The sequence below is a fragment of the Triticum dicoccoides genome, chromosome 7A (assembly GCF_002162155.2).
Source record: "Triticum dicoccoides isolate Atlit2015 ecotype Zavitan chromosome 7A, WEW_v2.0, whole genome shotgun sequence".
Classification (NCBI taxonomy): domain Eukaryota; kingdom Viridiplantae; phylum Streptophyta; class Magnoliopsida; order Poales; family Poaceae; genus Triticum; species Triticum dicoccoides.
In genome coordinates this window covers 52,643,424-52,658,097 of record NC_041392.1, presented here as the reverse complement: position 1 = coordinate 52,658,097, position 14,674 = coordinate 52,643,424, and the positions used below count along the sequence as shown (strand labels likewise).

Genomic DNA, 14,674 nt, shown 5'->3' with positions numbered 1-14,674 from the left:
TGGTTATTTTACAGTTTCGTACATTTTAAGAGGTCTGATACGTCTCCAACATATCTATAATTTTTGATTGCTCCATGCTATATTATCTACTGTTTTGTACATTATTGGGCTTTATTATCCACTTTTATATTATTTTTGGGAATAACCTATTAACCGGAGGGCCAGCCCAGAATTGCTGTTTTTTGCCTATTTCAGGGTTTCGAAGAAAAAGGAATATCAAACGGAGTCCAAACGGAATGAAACCTTCGGGAACGTGATTTTCTCACCGAACATGATCCAGGAGACTTGGACCCTACGTCAAGAAACAAAGGAGGAGCCCACGAGGTAGGGGGCGCGCCTACCCCCCAGGCCCGCCCTCCACCCTCGTGGGCCTCTTGTTGCTCCACCGACGTACTCCTTCCTCCTATATATACCTACGTACCCCCAAACGATCAGATACGGAGCCAAAACCCTAATTCCACCGCCGCAACTTTCTGTATCCACGAGATCCCATCTTGGGGCCTGTTCCGGAGCTCCGCCGGAGGGGGTATCCATCACGGAGGGCTTGCACATCATCACCATAGCCCCTCCGATGAAGTGTGAGTAGTTCACCTTAGACCTACGGGTCCATAGTTATTAGCTAGATGGCTTCTTCTCTCTTTTTGGATCTCAATACAATGTTCTCCCCCTCTCTTGTGGAGAACTATTCGATGTAATCTTCTTTTTGCGGTGTGTTTGTTGAGACCGATGAATTGTTGGTTTATGATCAAGTCTATCTATGAACAATATTTGAATATTCTCTGAACTCTTTTATGTATAATTGGTTATCTTTGCAAGTCTCTTTGAATTATCAGTTTGGTTTGGCCTACTAGATTGATCTTTCTTGCAATGGGAGAAGTGCTTAGCTTCGGGTTCAATCTTGCGGTGTCCTTTCCCAGTGACAGTAGGGGCAGCAAGGCACGTATTGTATTGTTGCCATTGAGGATAACAAGATGGTTTTTTTTATCATATTGCATGAGTTTTATCCCTCTACATCATGTCATCTTGCTTAAGGTGTTACTCTGTTTTCATTAACTTAATACTCTAGATCCATGCTGGATAGCGGTCGATGAGTGGAGTAATAGTAGTAGATGTAGGCAGGAGTCGGTCTACTTGTCTCAGACGTGATGCCTATATACATGATCATACCTAAATATTCTCATAACTATGCTCAATTCTGTCAATTGCTCAACAGTAATTCGTTCACCCACCGTAGAATACTTATGCTCTTGAGAGAAGCCACTAGTGAAACCTATGGCCCCCGGGTCTATCTTCATCATATTAATCTTCCAATACTTAGTTATTTCCTTTGCTTTTTTCCTTTGCTTTTATTGTACTTTGCATCTTTATCATAAAAATATCAAAAATATTATCTTATCATATCTATTAGATCTCACTCTCGTAAGTGGCCGTGTTGGGATTGACAACCCCTTATTGCGTTGGTTGCGAGGATTTATTTGTTTTGTGCAGGTACAAGGGACTCGCGCGTAGCCTCCTACTGGATTGATACCTTGGTTCTCAAAAACTGAGGGAAACACTTATGCTTATTTGCTGCATTATCCCTTCCTCTTCGGGGAAAAACCAACGCAGTGCTCAAGAGGTAGCAAGAAGGATTTCTGGCGCCGTTGCCGGGGAGTCTACGGAAAAGTCAATATACCAAGTACCCATCACAATCCTTATCTCCCGCATTACATTATTTGCCATTTGCCTCTCGTTTTCCCCTCCCCCACTTCACCCTTGCCATTTTATTCGCCCTCTCTCTCTATCCTCCCTCTCTTTTTTTGTTCGCCTCTTTTCCGTTTGCTTGTCATTATGGCTAGTCCCTTATCTCCTCCTTTGTCTCCTGAGTTTGAGGTTCTTCACTTCAAACAAAGGAAAGGTGAAAATTTAAAAGATGCTTGGTTTAGAATGATGGAATCTTATCGTGATTGTACCCTAGAGGTGAATTTTAGAATTTTGCTTCGCAACTTCTATGTTGGACTAAATATGTCTCATAGACAACTTTTGGATTGCGTTGCCAAAGGCAATTTTATTGAAATTGATCCTAGTATTGCGCATGAAATTATAGAAGGTATAGTAGGAGCTCTACCTCAACAAAAGGGGCCTCATCATACCCAAGAGGAAACGCAAGTTTTTGAGAAAATTTGTGAATTAACCAAGATTTTACAAAAGTCTCTTGAACCTCTTAAAAGCATTAGCGGGAATCTCCACCGCATGAATATGTTGATTACCCTCTGCAATAAGCGGTTGGATTCGTTAGATCTAAAAATTTCAGAATATGAAGGGAAATGTAAAGAACCTCCCCGGATTCGAGCTTGATTCTGCTAAAAAGTTGAAAACCAAAGATGGCAATACCTAGATCTATCCTTGCTTTTTATGCCTAGCTAGGGGCGTTAAACGATAGCGCTTGTTGGGAGGCAACCTAATTTTATTTTTATTTCTTACTTTTTGCTCCTGTTTAGTAATAAATAATTTATCTAGCCTCTGTTTAGGTTGTGTTTTTTGTGTTTTATTAGTATTTGTGCCAAGTAGAACCGTTGGGAAGACTTGGGGAAAGTCTTGATATCTTGATGTAAAAAACAGAAACTTTAGCGCTCACGAGAACTGCTGCCATTTTTATTTGGAAAGTTCTATTTAGTTAATTATTTTTTCAGATGATTAGTAGATAAATTCCTCACGTCCAGAAATTAATTTTAGAATTTTTGGGGTTCAGATCTTGCGCTAGCTACAGATTACTACAGACTGTTCTGTTTTTGACAGATTCTGTTTTTTCGTGTGTTGTTTGCTTATTTTGATGAATCTATGGCTAGTAAAATAGTTTATAAACCATAGAGAAGTTGGAATACAGTAGGTTTAACACCAATATAAATAAAAAATGATTTCATTACAGTACCTTGAAGTGGTATTTTGTTTTCTTTGGCTAACGGAGCTCATGAGATTTTCTACTTTAAGTTTTGTGTTGTGAAGTTTTCAAGTTTTGGGTAAAGATTTGATGAATTATGAAACAAGGAGTGGCAAGAGCCTAAGCTTGGGGATGCCCATGGCACCCCCAAGATAATCTAAGGACACCTAAAAGCCAAAGCTTGGGGATGCCCCAGAAGGCATCCCCTCTTTTCGTCTACTTCTATCGGTAACTTTACTTGGAGCTATATTTTTATTCACCATATGATATGTGTTTTGCTTGGAGCGTCTTGTATGATTTGAGTCTTTGCTTTTTGGTTTACCACAATCATCCTTGCTGTACACACCTTTTGAGAGAGCCATACATGATTTGGAATTTGTTAGAATACTCTATGTGCTTCACATATATCATTTGAGTTATATAGTTTTGCTCTAGTACTTCACTTATATCTTTTAGAGCACGGTGGTGGATTTGTTTTATAGAAACTATTGATCTCTCATGCTTCACTTAGATTATTTTGGGAGTCTTAAAAAGCATGTTAATTTGCTTAAATAATCCTAATATGTTAGGTGTTCAAGATGAATAATTTTTTTCTTATGAGTGTTTTGAATACTAAGAGAAGTTTGATGCTTGATGATTGTTTTGAGATATGGAGGTAATAATATCAAAGTCGTGCTAGTTGAGTAGTTGTGAATTTGAGAAATGCTTGTGTTGAGATTTGCAAGTCCCGTAGCATGCACGTATGGTAAACGTTATGTAACAAATTAGAAACATGAGGTGTTATTTGATTTGTCTTCCTTATGAGTGGCGGTCGGGGACGAGCGATGGTCTTTTCCTACCAATCTATCCCCCTAGGAGCATGCGCGTAGTGCTTGGTTTTTGATGACTTGTAGATTTTTTGAATAAGTATGTGAGTTCTTTAATTATGACTAATGTTGAGTCCATGGATTATACACACTCTCACCCTTCCATCATTGTTAGCCTCTTCGGTACCGTGCATTGCCCTTTCTCACATTGAGAGTTGGTGCAAACTTTGCCGGTGCATCCAAACCCCGTGATATGATACGCTCTTTCACACATAAACATCCTTATATCTTCCTTAAAACATATCTTCCTTAAAACAACCACCATACCTACCTATTATGGCATTTCCATAGCCATTCCGAGATATATTGCCATGCGACTTTCCACCATTCCGTTTATCATGACACATTCATCATTGTCATATTGCTTAGCATGATCATGTAGTTGACATAGTATTTGTGGAAAATCCACCGTTCATAATTCTTTCATACATGTCACTGTTGGTTCATTGCATATCCCGGTACACCGCCGGAGGCATTCATATAGAGTCATATCTTGTTCTAAGTATCGACTTGTAATCATTGAGTTGTAAATAAATAGAAGTGTGATGATCATCATTAATAGAGCATTATCCCAAAAAAGGCCAAAAAAAGAAAGGCCAAAAAAAGGGGACAATGCTACTATCCTTTTTCCGCTTGTGCTTCAAAGTAGCACCAGAATCTTCATGATAGAGAGTCTTTTGTCTTGTTACTTTCATATACTAGTGGGAATTTTTCATTATAGAACTTGGCTTGTATATTCCAACAATGGGCCTCCTCAAGTGCCCTAGGTCTTCGTGAGCAAGCAAATTGGATGCACACCCACTTAATTTCTTTTGTTGATATTTCATACATTTATAGCTCTAGTGCATCCGTTGCATGGCAATCTCTACTCCTTGCATTAACATCAATCAATGGGCATCTCCATAGCCCATTGATTAGCCTCGTTGATGTGAGACTATCTCCTTTTTTATCTTCTCCACATAACCCTCATCATCATATTCCATTCCACCCATAATGCTATATCCATGGCTCACGCTCATATACTGCGTGAAAGTTTATAGGTTTGAGATTACTAAAGTATGAAACAATTGCTTGGCTTGTCATCGGGGTTGTGCATGATGAGATCATTCTTGTGTGATGAAAATGGAGCATGACTAAACTATATGATTTTGTAGGGATGAACTTTCTTTGGCCATGTTATTTTGAGAGGACATATTTGCTTAGTTAGTATGCTTGAAGTATTATTATTTTTATGTCAACATGAACTTTTATCTTGAATCTTTCGAATCTGAATATTCATACCACAATTAAGAAGAATTACATTAAAATTATGCCAAGTAGCACTCCGCATCAAAAATTCTGTTATTATCATTTACCTACTTGAGGACGAGCAGGAATTAAGCTTGGGGATGCTTGATACGTCTCCAACGTATCTATAAATTTTGATTGCTCCATGCTATATTATCTACTGTTTTGGACATTATTGGGCTTTATTATCCACTTTTATATTATTTTTGGCAATAACCTATTAACCGGAGGCCCAGCCCAGAATTGTTGTTTTTTTGCCTATTTCAGGGTTTCGAAGAAAAGGAATATCAAACGGAGTCCAAACGGAATGAAACCTTCGGGAACGTGATTTTCTCACCGAACATGATCCAGGAGACTTGGACCCTACGTCAAGAAATAAAGGAGGAGGCCATGAGGTAGGGGGGCACGCCTACCCCCCAGGGGCGCCCTCCACCCTCGTGGGCCCCCTGTTGCTCCACCGATGTACTCCTTCCTCCTATATATACCTACGTACCCCCAAACGATCAGATACGGAGCCAAAATCCTAATTCCACCGTCGCAACTTTCTGTATCCACGAGATCCCATCTTGGGGCCTGTTCTGGAGCTCCGTCGGAGGGGGTATCCATCACGGAGGGCTTCTACATCATCACCATAGCCCCTCCGATGAAGTGTGAGTAGTTCACCTCAGACCTACGGGTCCATAGTTATTAGCTAGATGCTTCTTCTCTCTTTTTGAATCTCAATACAATGTTCTCCCCCTCTCTTGTGGAGAACTATTCGATGTAATCTTCTTTTTGCGCTGTGTTTGTTTAGACCGATGAATTGTGGGTTTATGATCAAGTCTATCTATGAACAATATTTGAATCTTCTCTGAATTCTTTTATGTATGATTGGTTATCTTTGCAAGTCTCTTCGAATTATCAGTTCAGTTTGGCCTACTAGATTGATCTTTCTTGCAATGGGAGAAGTGTTTAGCTTTGGGTTAAATCTTGCGGTGTCCTTTCACAGTGACAGTATGGGAAGCAAGGCACGTACTGTATTGTTGCCATCGAGGATAACAAGATGGGGTTTTCATCATATTGCATGAGTTTATCCCTCTACATCATGTCATCTTGCTTAAGTCGTTACTCTGTTTTCATTAACTTAATACTCTAGATACATGCTGGATAGCGGTCGATGAGTGGAGTAATAGTAGTAGATGCAGGCAGGAGTCGGTCTACTTGTCTCGGATGTGATGCCTATATACATGATCATACCTAAATATTCTCATAACTGTGCTCAATTCTTTCAATTGCTCAACAGTAATTCGTTCATCCACCGTAGAATACTTATGCTCTTGAGAGAAGCCACTAGTGAAACCTATGGCCCCCGGATCTATCTTCATCATATTAATCTTCCAATACTTAGTTATTTCCTTTGCTTTTTTACTTTGCTTTTATTTTACTTTGCGTCTTTATCATAAAAATACAAAAAATATTATCTTATCATATCTATCAGATCTCACTCTCGTAAGTGGAAGTGTAGGGATTGACAACCCCTTATCGCGTTGGTTGCGAGGATTTATTTGTTTTGTGCAGGTACGAGGGACTCGCGCGTAGCCTCCTACTGGATTGATACCTTGGTTCTCAAAAACTGAGGAAAATACTTACGCTACTCTGCTGCATCATCCCTTCCTCTTCGGGGAAAACCAACGCAGTGCTCAAGAGGTAGCAAGGTCTGTTAGAGATGCTCTAAAGCCTATCTCTCCCACCCTGAAACTAATTTTCGATCCCCAGTTCTACCGTTTTGCCCACTCCTTTTTCTCACCTCCCCCCACGTGGCGTTCATGGGCCGACGTTTTAAGAGGTCTGCTAGAGATGCTCTAAAATCATGACACCCCTGTTTTTTTTCTTCTGTTTCTGTTCTTTCGTTCTTTAATTTAATTTGATATTTCCAAATTTTAAAAGGTTGCGAGAATTGAAAAAAAATGTTTGTGAATTCTCATATTTTTTTCGGAAATTATAAAATTTTCACAGTTTCAAAAAATGTTGAGTATTATACAAAGTTGTTCGAAGTTATTAAAAGAAATCACAATTTAGAAAAAAAAATGTCGGAAAACAAAATCATGATCATGATTTTGAAAAAATGATGGCATATTCAATCATATTCATGAATCTGAAAAATGTCCATGAAATTTTAGAAAATATTGATAATTTTTTTGCAAATTTCAGAAAAATTTCCCCAAATTTTAAAAAGTTCATCAATTGAAAAATGTTTACTGAGTCCAAAAAGGTTCATGAATTCGAAAACCATTCATCCATTTTCAAAAAAAATCGTCTAAACAAAAAATGTGTTTATGAATTTTTTTAAAATGGCAAATTTTTAGAAATTTTTAGCGAGTAAAAAATGTTCATGAATTCTAAAACTATTCATGCATTTCAGAAAATGTTTGTCTAACCAAAAAAGATGTTCGTAAATTTTAAAAAATAGATAATTTTCAAAAAATGTTTGTCGATTCAAAAAAATGTTTGCCGATTCAAAAGTCTTTTGTGTCTAGGATTTGATTAGTTTATGAAAAGTCTTTAAATGTCTAGGCATTGGGAGTAGTTCGTAGTTCATGGGATTTGTTTTTAATATTTTAAACATTCCCTTGCGCGACACAATTACAAGTGTCTCGTGTAGTGGCAAGCTCATTGTCATGGGATTTAACACGTCGAATGCATTGCGATTGCGTGGACATCGCGTCCATCATCACCTAGGGTGGGAAGAAAGTTAAGTGGCAACATGGTGAGCCGAAGTGTTAAAATAGAGAACGCTCATATTTCGAGGATTGAGTCATACTCATTTGACTACCATGTAATTTTTTTGTCTTTCGTAGTAACACACGGGCATATTTGCTAGTAATATCTAGTCGGGACCCTAGCCACAGGCGGCGAGCAACTGGTAAAAAACAACGGCCTTAACTAAAGAATGTGTTTCAAAGTTGCACTTGATTCATAACAGAATTTTACATAGAGAATTCACCACTCCTATACCCGATCTTCTTGATCACCGAGGCACATACAGAAGCTGCCCCCTTCCTGATATTTGATACCGGCGTTTTGTGATGCATGCCATATTTTGGACGATGCAATGTCTTGTCTGCCCCGGCCCAATCCAAAACAATAAGGTGTGCATCAAGGCTGCTGCTCGCGTGATCCACCTGTCCCGATTTTACTGTGCCGAATTTTTTTAACCGGAAGGTGGAAACGCAATGCTGAAGGGGCGCTCGCTCGCGTGAGACAGAACGCCCAGCCCCCCGTTCCCCTTTCCCCTCCTCGACTCCTCTTCCCCTCCCTATCCCTCTTCCTCGTCTACCGCCGCCACCAGCCGGAGCCCTCCGCCATAGCCGCCGCCACTAGCCGGAGCCCTCCGCCATAGCCGCCGCCACCAGCGCCCTCCCCAAAAGCCTGCAACCCACTCCTCTCTCCTCCGCTCACCTTATTCCCACCAACGGCGAGCTCCTCCCCAAAGCCATGGTGTGAGCGAGGAGGCGACAGGTCCGGAGACTACCTCCTGGATCAGGAGGAGAAAGAGAAGCCTAGGGGCAAAATTATGCGTCTTAGCAGTGGCTCGAGCGATGTAGGACGGTGACGAGCGAGCGGCTTCTACAGGCGGTGGGAGCGGTGGTGGGCATGGCTTGGGGACCGGCGCTTGCGTCAACCGACGGCGAGCACGGCTGCTGCCAACCAGCCAAGGTAAGCTTGCCCCAACCCTTCCCTCTCTCCCTCTCTTTTCCCATCTATGCTCACTCCCTATTGCATCCTCTCCCAGGTCTTGGATTCGCAAAGTGATACATCCCTGGATCAATTTAAGCTCTTGCAATCTCCAATCAGTTAAGGTGGTCATTCATGCTACCCGGATCTTATCTCTTCATGTCGTAAAAAATAATCTTGTGCACTATAATGCCATGAACATCTCGGAATATTTACATTTGTTGTAGCCGGTGCTTAATTTTCCCCCACATATTTGTAACTGAAGCCCACCCATACTCATGTATCTGACGGTTTGTGGGGATTGAATCGGGATTGGGTTTGGTCTACTGCAGATGAGTCACATGGCAACGCTCGAGAAGGTGATGTCTGGCAGGGATCAACACACTCTTTGCCACCCAGTACGACCTGCCCATGGTTGATGGCAAGGGCAGGTGCATTGGGTTGTCTCCAAGAAGCACAAGGCCAGGGCATCCAATTGGGTCAGTGCTATACTTCATATTCCTAACATCTACTACATCCTGCAATTACTTGCAGTTGCTACTTGCAACTCGTATGATCTCTCTTACTAGGTAAATGAAAATTTATTGTTGAAGAAGCAAATATTATGCCAAGTAGAAGCATACAGCCCGAACAAGGTCCTAGAGCGGTGTTGCCAAGACGCCGGAGCGGAGGCTGGGGAGGCCGGGGCTAGCGGTTGTCGAACAAGAGTTTTTTAATTTCAGACCATTTTTATTTTGAGTTGCTTCTATCTAGCTGGATTTGTGGAATCTAAGTGTTCTCCAAATTGTGCTTTTTGATCATTACATTAAATTTTGTATCACCGCTTTCAAAGTTGGGCCTTGTTCATTGCAAGGGAAAGAGGTCTCTTGCACAGCCCCAAATACATCACAAGTAGACCGTAGGTTAGGTTAATTATCTCACATGTTGTCTTGCTCTCTGCATACTTTAGTTTTTAGATGAATTTCACTAATTGTGCATACACTTTATTTAGCAACCCATGTGGATGTATATCCCAATTCTTTCTTTATTTTGTATGCTTTTCCATCTTATAAAATTGCAACTTATGTTTCTTTTTGGGAACAATATGTTGGTCTTATACCAGGTAACCCGGTGCAACTGCTGTTCCCCAATGAGTTCTTTGTCATAGAATGACCTTTTGGTAGCAGTACTGAATAATAAAAAAATTGTTGCTGTTTGCGCGTCTCCGTCATCCCTCACTCTTGCGTTTCTTTCAATCGGTAAGATGTCCCCTTCTTCCTCTTAATCATTTTCTCAATTAAGTTCTAATTTGCATTGTTGTCAATTAAATGCCTATTGATCTGACAAATAATGGTTTGAAAGTGAGTCAATAATCAATAGAATCATCAGCACAAACATGTTAATGAGAATTTTTTGATGCTTGATTAGCCCGCTAAAGGTAAAAGAAATAAAAAAAAGTTGTTCGGAGTGAGAGGTTTGATTGCTTGCTTGGAACCTTACTCTTTTTTTAGGTAGTAGAGATAGGCATATTTGCAACTTATCTTCACTGAGGAAATGTTGGCTTGTTCTCATCACTGGACCTTGTCTTTATAGCTGTCCTGCATTCTTGAATTTTATGGTGCTTGCAATGGAAATCCTGGGAAACCAGGCGCTGGTGTAATAATAAGGCATTTGGATGGATCTGTGGTATATATGTACACCAACAGTTACTATGCTGGTATTTTTCTTAGTGGTTAGTTACTTTAACTGAAGATTGCTCAACTACGAGAGTGTTTGGGTATTGCAACGAATAATGGTGTTGAATGTCGTGCATTGCTGCTGGAGTTAACATATGCTGCTAAGAAGGCATTCAAATATGTTTGTGGTCAAATCAAAAGAGGTCGAATTGCTTCTGCTTTTATTTTGTATTATTTTATCATCATGGTCCTCAGTTTATCCTCGCCAAGAGAAAGTTTTATGCTGCATCTGTTAACACATTTATATATAGGTTAAGGTGCCCCACAGCCTATTATTTTATTTGTGCAAGGAATAATTGGATAACAGTCTTAATTTATAGAAAATCTGGTGAAACTAATCAGAGCTCTTTGAAGAGTTTCTCGAGTTGCTGGAGGCTCTATTAGCGTTCAGTTTTCTTATCTTAGCATAAGTAACACACTTAAATTTCGGGAGCCGGTCCAAGATCTCTGGTGTGCTAGGAATGATAACATGGTTGACTTGTGCAAGAAATTTAAGGAAATGAAGGGAAACTTTCTTCAGTTTCAAATCAACCATGTTTTCGGGGTAGCTATCCTATCTTTTCATTACCTTGTGATCTGATTCAAACTTGCTTGTACCAGCCAGTTTGGGGATCTGTTATGAAAGCTTGGTGCATGCTTGTGCTCTTGTACAAAAGCCTACACTTGACTGAATGACTTGTGATTTGGCTCGGATCATGCATGAGAGTGCAAACTTTTTATCCTTGTTTGGTTTAGCCTGATTTGTGCTCTCCACATTTATTTCTATGAACGTCACAGCGGGTGGAACGTTGTTGCTTGCCTGCGCGCTATGTATCAGTCGGCGCTACTCGATTTGTTGCTATTTAGGTCGTTGTAGGAATTAACTAGCGTACTTTCTTGTAATCTATGGCAACGACATGACTGTAGCATATAGAATGGGGCTGGTTCATGGAACTCGGGAGGACACAATTTTTGGTATATGAGCATAATAAGTTACTTAATTATGATAATGTTGCAGACTGGGCACGACGGTGGGTGAGGCGGGATAGGTGGCACTGGAGCGCAGTGGAGTGGCTAGGCGAGAATGTCTCGGCAGGGGACGGCGACCATCGCATCCGCTGATATGTTCACCATCATCATTTATATGTAATCTCAAAAACAAAGAAATGCATCCAGATCTTGCAGGTTACACCAGGTTCTGTAGCTATTATTATATCTGTAATTTCTACCTTTCATGTAATTTATCACCATTTAATTACTATATGCGATAGATATCTACTTATTTTTATCTTATATGATGTGTTGTTCTACCTACGTATGTTGCATTCAGAGTACCGTTAGTTCTTGTATGCTTGCATCTTTGATTGCGTAGACATGCAGAGTGTCCTTTAAATTTCTGTTATTATAGTTGGGAGGGTTACTCCTCATTCTGGAGCCCCAAGTCAGATTGATAGATTTTATATATGTAAACATTGATGACCATATCAGTACCTTTGCCACTATCTCTCTTTTGTTTGTGTATTCCTACAGCCTGATCAGCTTCAAATACCTACTCTGACAGACAATTCACGGTAAACTCGATTATTAACATCCCTATTCGTTGCATTAATTATTTATTTCTAGAGATTTCTTTCTCATAGCTGTTATATTCTTCCTTGCCCATAAATTATTATTTTGTTTAATGATATCAAGCATTCTTATCTGGTAGATCAGGCTGGTGACAATGGCCATCTGGATGAGCAGGGGCATGATCTTTACAATGAAGCACAAAGTTTGTCAGACATTCTTGATAAAGAGTCGATATATCTAACTATCTAAGGTGTGCCTGATTATACTGAATGTTGTTCCCTTGCTTCCTTGACATATATATGGTTTTCTTTAACATCTCATCTCCATGTCGTGTGATAGCTACCATTGATGAAGTTACAAGATGGTGAAAATATGCAGAATGATATTTCAGTGGATGAAGTGCTAGAAGAACCAGGAAGTTACTAGCATCAAAAGGAAAAGAGAGCAAGGGGATCTCAAACGTGTAAAATCATATTGCCCAGTTAGAGATTCCTAGGAGTTGTTTGTGCCATTTTTTTAAGATTACATTGGTGAGTCGCTTTTTTCTTTTCTCTCTAGGAGTATGTTTCAATATGCAGGCTTTTGCTGTATCAACATTTTTTGTAATCTTTCTATTTCTGTATATTTATGAGACCATTTATTTCATTCTACAATTATGCTCCTGTCTTTGATCCAGCAACATACTACTTTCAATAGTATTACATAGTTATCCATTGACATGTGTTAACCAGATTAAGAAAGGTACTGAAAAGGTCGCCAACCTACCAGGCACCGCACAGATTCCACTCAGGAGGCGCGGTAGGGCCGCGCCCCAACTGCTAGTTTCATTGCAATATTGGAGTACATCATTGCCGAGCAGATCAGCAGAAGACCATCACGACGAGGGCAAGCGTCTAGCGCTCCAGAGAATTGTCCCTAAACTGCTAATCGGCATCGGCATCGGCATCGGCATCGGCATCGTGACCACCTGCTGCCGGCACATGGGGCAGCTCTCCTTGGCCTTGAGCCACGGCTCCACGCACCGTCCATGGAAGCGGTGCCCGCACGGCCGCGTCTCCTTCCACGCCCCTCCCGCCGCTTGGTCGTCGTCCAAGCAGATCGGGCAGCCGCGGCCGTCGGACGGCGCATCCACCGTCGCCAGCGCTCTTGCCACCGCCGCCGCCAAATCCGAGTCGCGTGGAGCAGCCGCGACGCCGACGCGTGGGATGATGCCGGCCACGTATGCCGCAGCGCCCGGCGGCCGCGGGTGCAAGAACAGCTGCCCTTCGACAGCGGGAGCCCTTCCCTCGTGTAGTCGTCGTGGTCGTCGTCATGCGGCAGATGCAGGTAGTCCTCGCCGTGGTCGTCGTCATGCGGCAGATGCAGGAAGTCCTCGCCGTGGTCGTGGTCTTGCGGCAGATGCAGGTAGTCCTCGCCGACGTCCATGGCAAGCCACGCCATCAAGCTTGCAGTTGCTCCCGAGATCGATCGGCTCATATCTGAATGTGCGCGCGGCCATGTGTTGGTATTAATCGTCGCCATGGGAGACCGTGTCCTGGCCGGAGGAGGACTGCCATACTTGTTTCCGTTTCCGATTTCGAGATTGGTTTTGTATCGCCGACGGTTTTCTTGTTTTTTGAGAGAGAGACAAATCGGAGCTTCCATCTACGCCGACGGGGTACGGACTGATCGGCCTGTTGGCTTTCTCTATTGGGCAGACATTCGTGTGCCCAGCACACAGTCACTCCTAGTACAATAGTATGGAACTGATTCTCCCGTAGAAAAAAAGGATGGAACTGATTCTAAAAAAAAATAGTATGAATTTTAAAACTACTATTGTGTGAAATACCAGCTACCTATTTTTACAAATTTAGGAAAATTAGTGTTTCAAACATTCAAAGGTTACAAACTTTAAAAAATATTCAAGAATTTTAAAATACTCACCAAATTTAAAACTATTCACAAAATTATTTTTGAACATAATTTAAAATATCAATATTTAAAAATCACGAATTTTCAAAATTCACCCGAATATTTTTCAAAAAATTATGAATTTAAGAAAGAAAACAGAAATTGCAAATATATTTTTTATAAAAAGTAAAAACTTGTTATAAAAACTGAAGAAAAGGAATTATTTTTTCAAATAACAAAAAACATGTTGTGAAGCCTCAATAAAAGGAAATAAAATATAAAGAAAACATAAAAAACTATTTATTGGAAGTAAAATGATAGTTGAGTCCATGGATTATACACACTCTCATCCTTCCATCATTGTTAGCCTCTTCGGTACCGTGCATTGCCCTTTCTCACATTGAGAGTTGGTGCAAACTTCGCCGGTGCATCCAAACCCCGTGATATGATACGCTCTTTCACACATAAACATCCTTATATCTTCCTTAAAACATATCTTCCTTAAAACAACCACCATACCTACCTATTATGGCATTTCCATAGCCATTCCGAGATATATTGCCATGCGACTTTTCACCATTCCGTTTATCATGACACATTCATCATTGTCATATTGCTTAGCATGATCATGTAGTTGACATAGTATTTGTGGCAAAGCCACCGTTCATAATTCTTTCATACATGTCACTGTTGGTTCATTGCATATCCCGGTACACCGCCAGAGGCATTCATAT

The 14,674-nt window shown here is 40.8% G+C and overlaps 1 long non-coding RNA gene across 2 annotated transcripts; it reads left to right on the top strand.

The window, feature by feature from the left end:
- Window positions 1-8,321: 8,321 nt before the first annotated feature.
- Window positions 8,322-12,565, top strand: LOC119334436. 2 transcript variants are annotated; one of them, XR_005161329.1, is made up of 7 exons: window positions 8,322-8,769; window positions 8,846-8,912; window positions 9,120-9,266; window positions 9,890-10,025; window positions 11,500-12,052; window positions 12,195-12,300; window positions 12,390-12,565. It is a non-coding gene; the product is annotated as an uncharacterized LOC119334436 (long non-coding RNA). The 2 variants fall into 2 exon arrangements; XR_005161328.1 differs by having other exon boundaries at window positions 11,500-12,300.
- The last annotated feature ends 2,109 nt before the right edge of the window (window positions 12,566-14,674 follow it).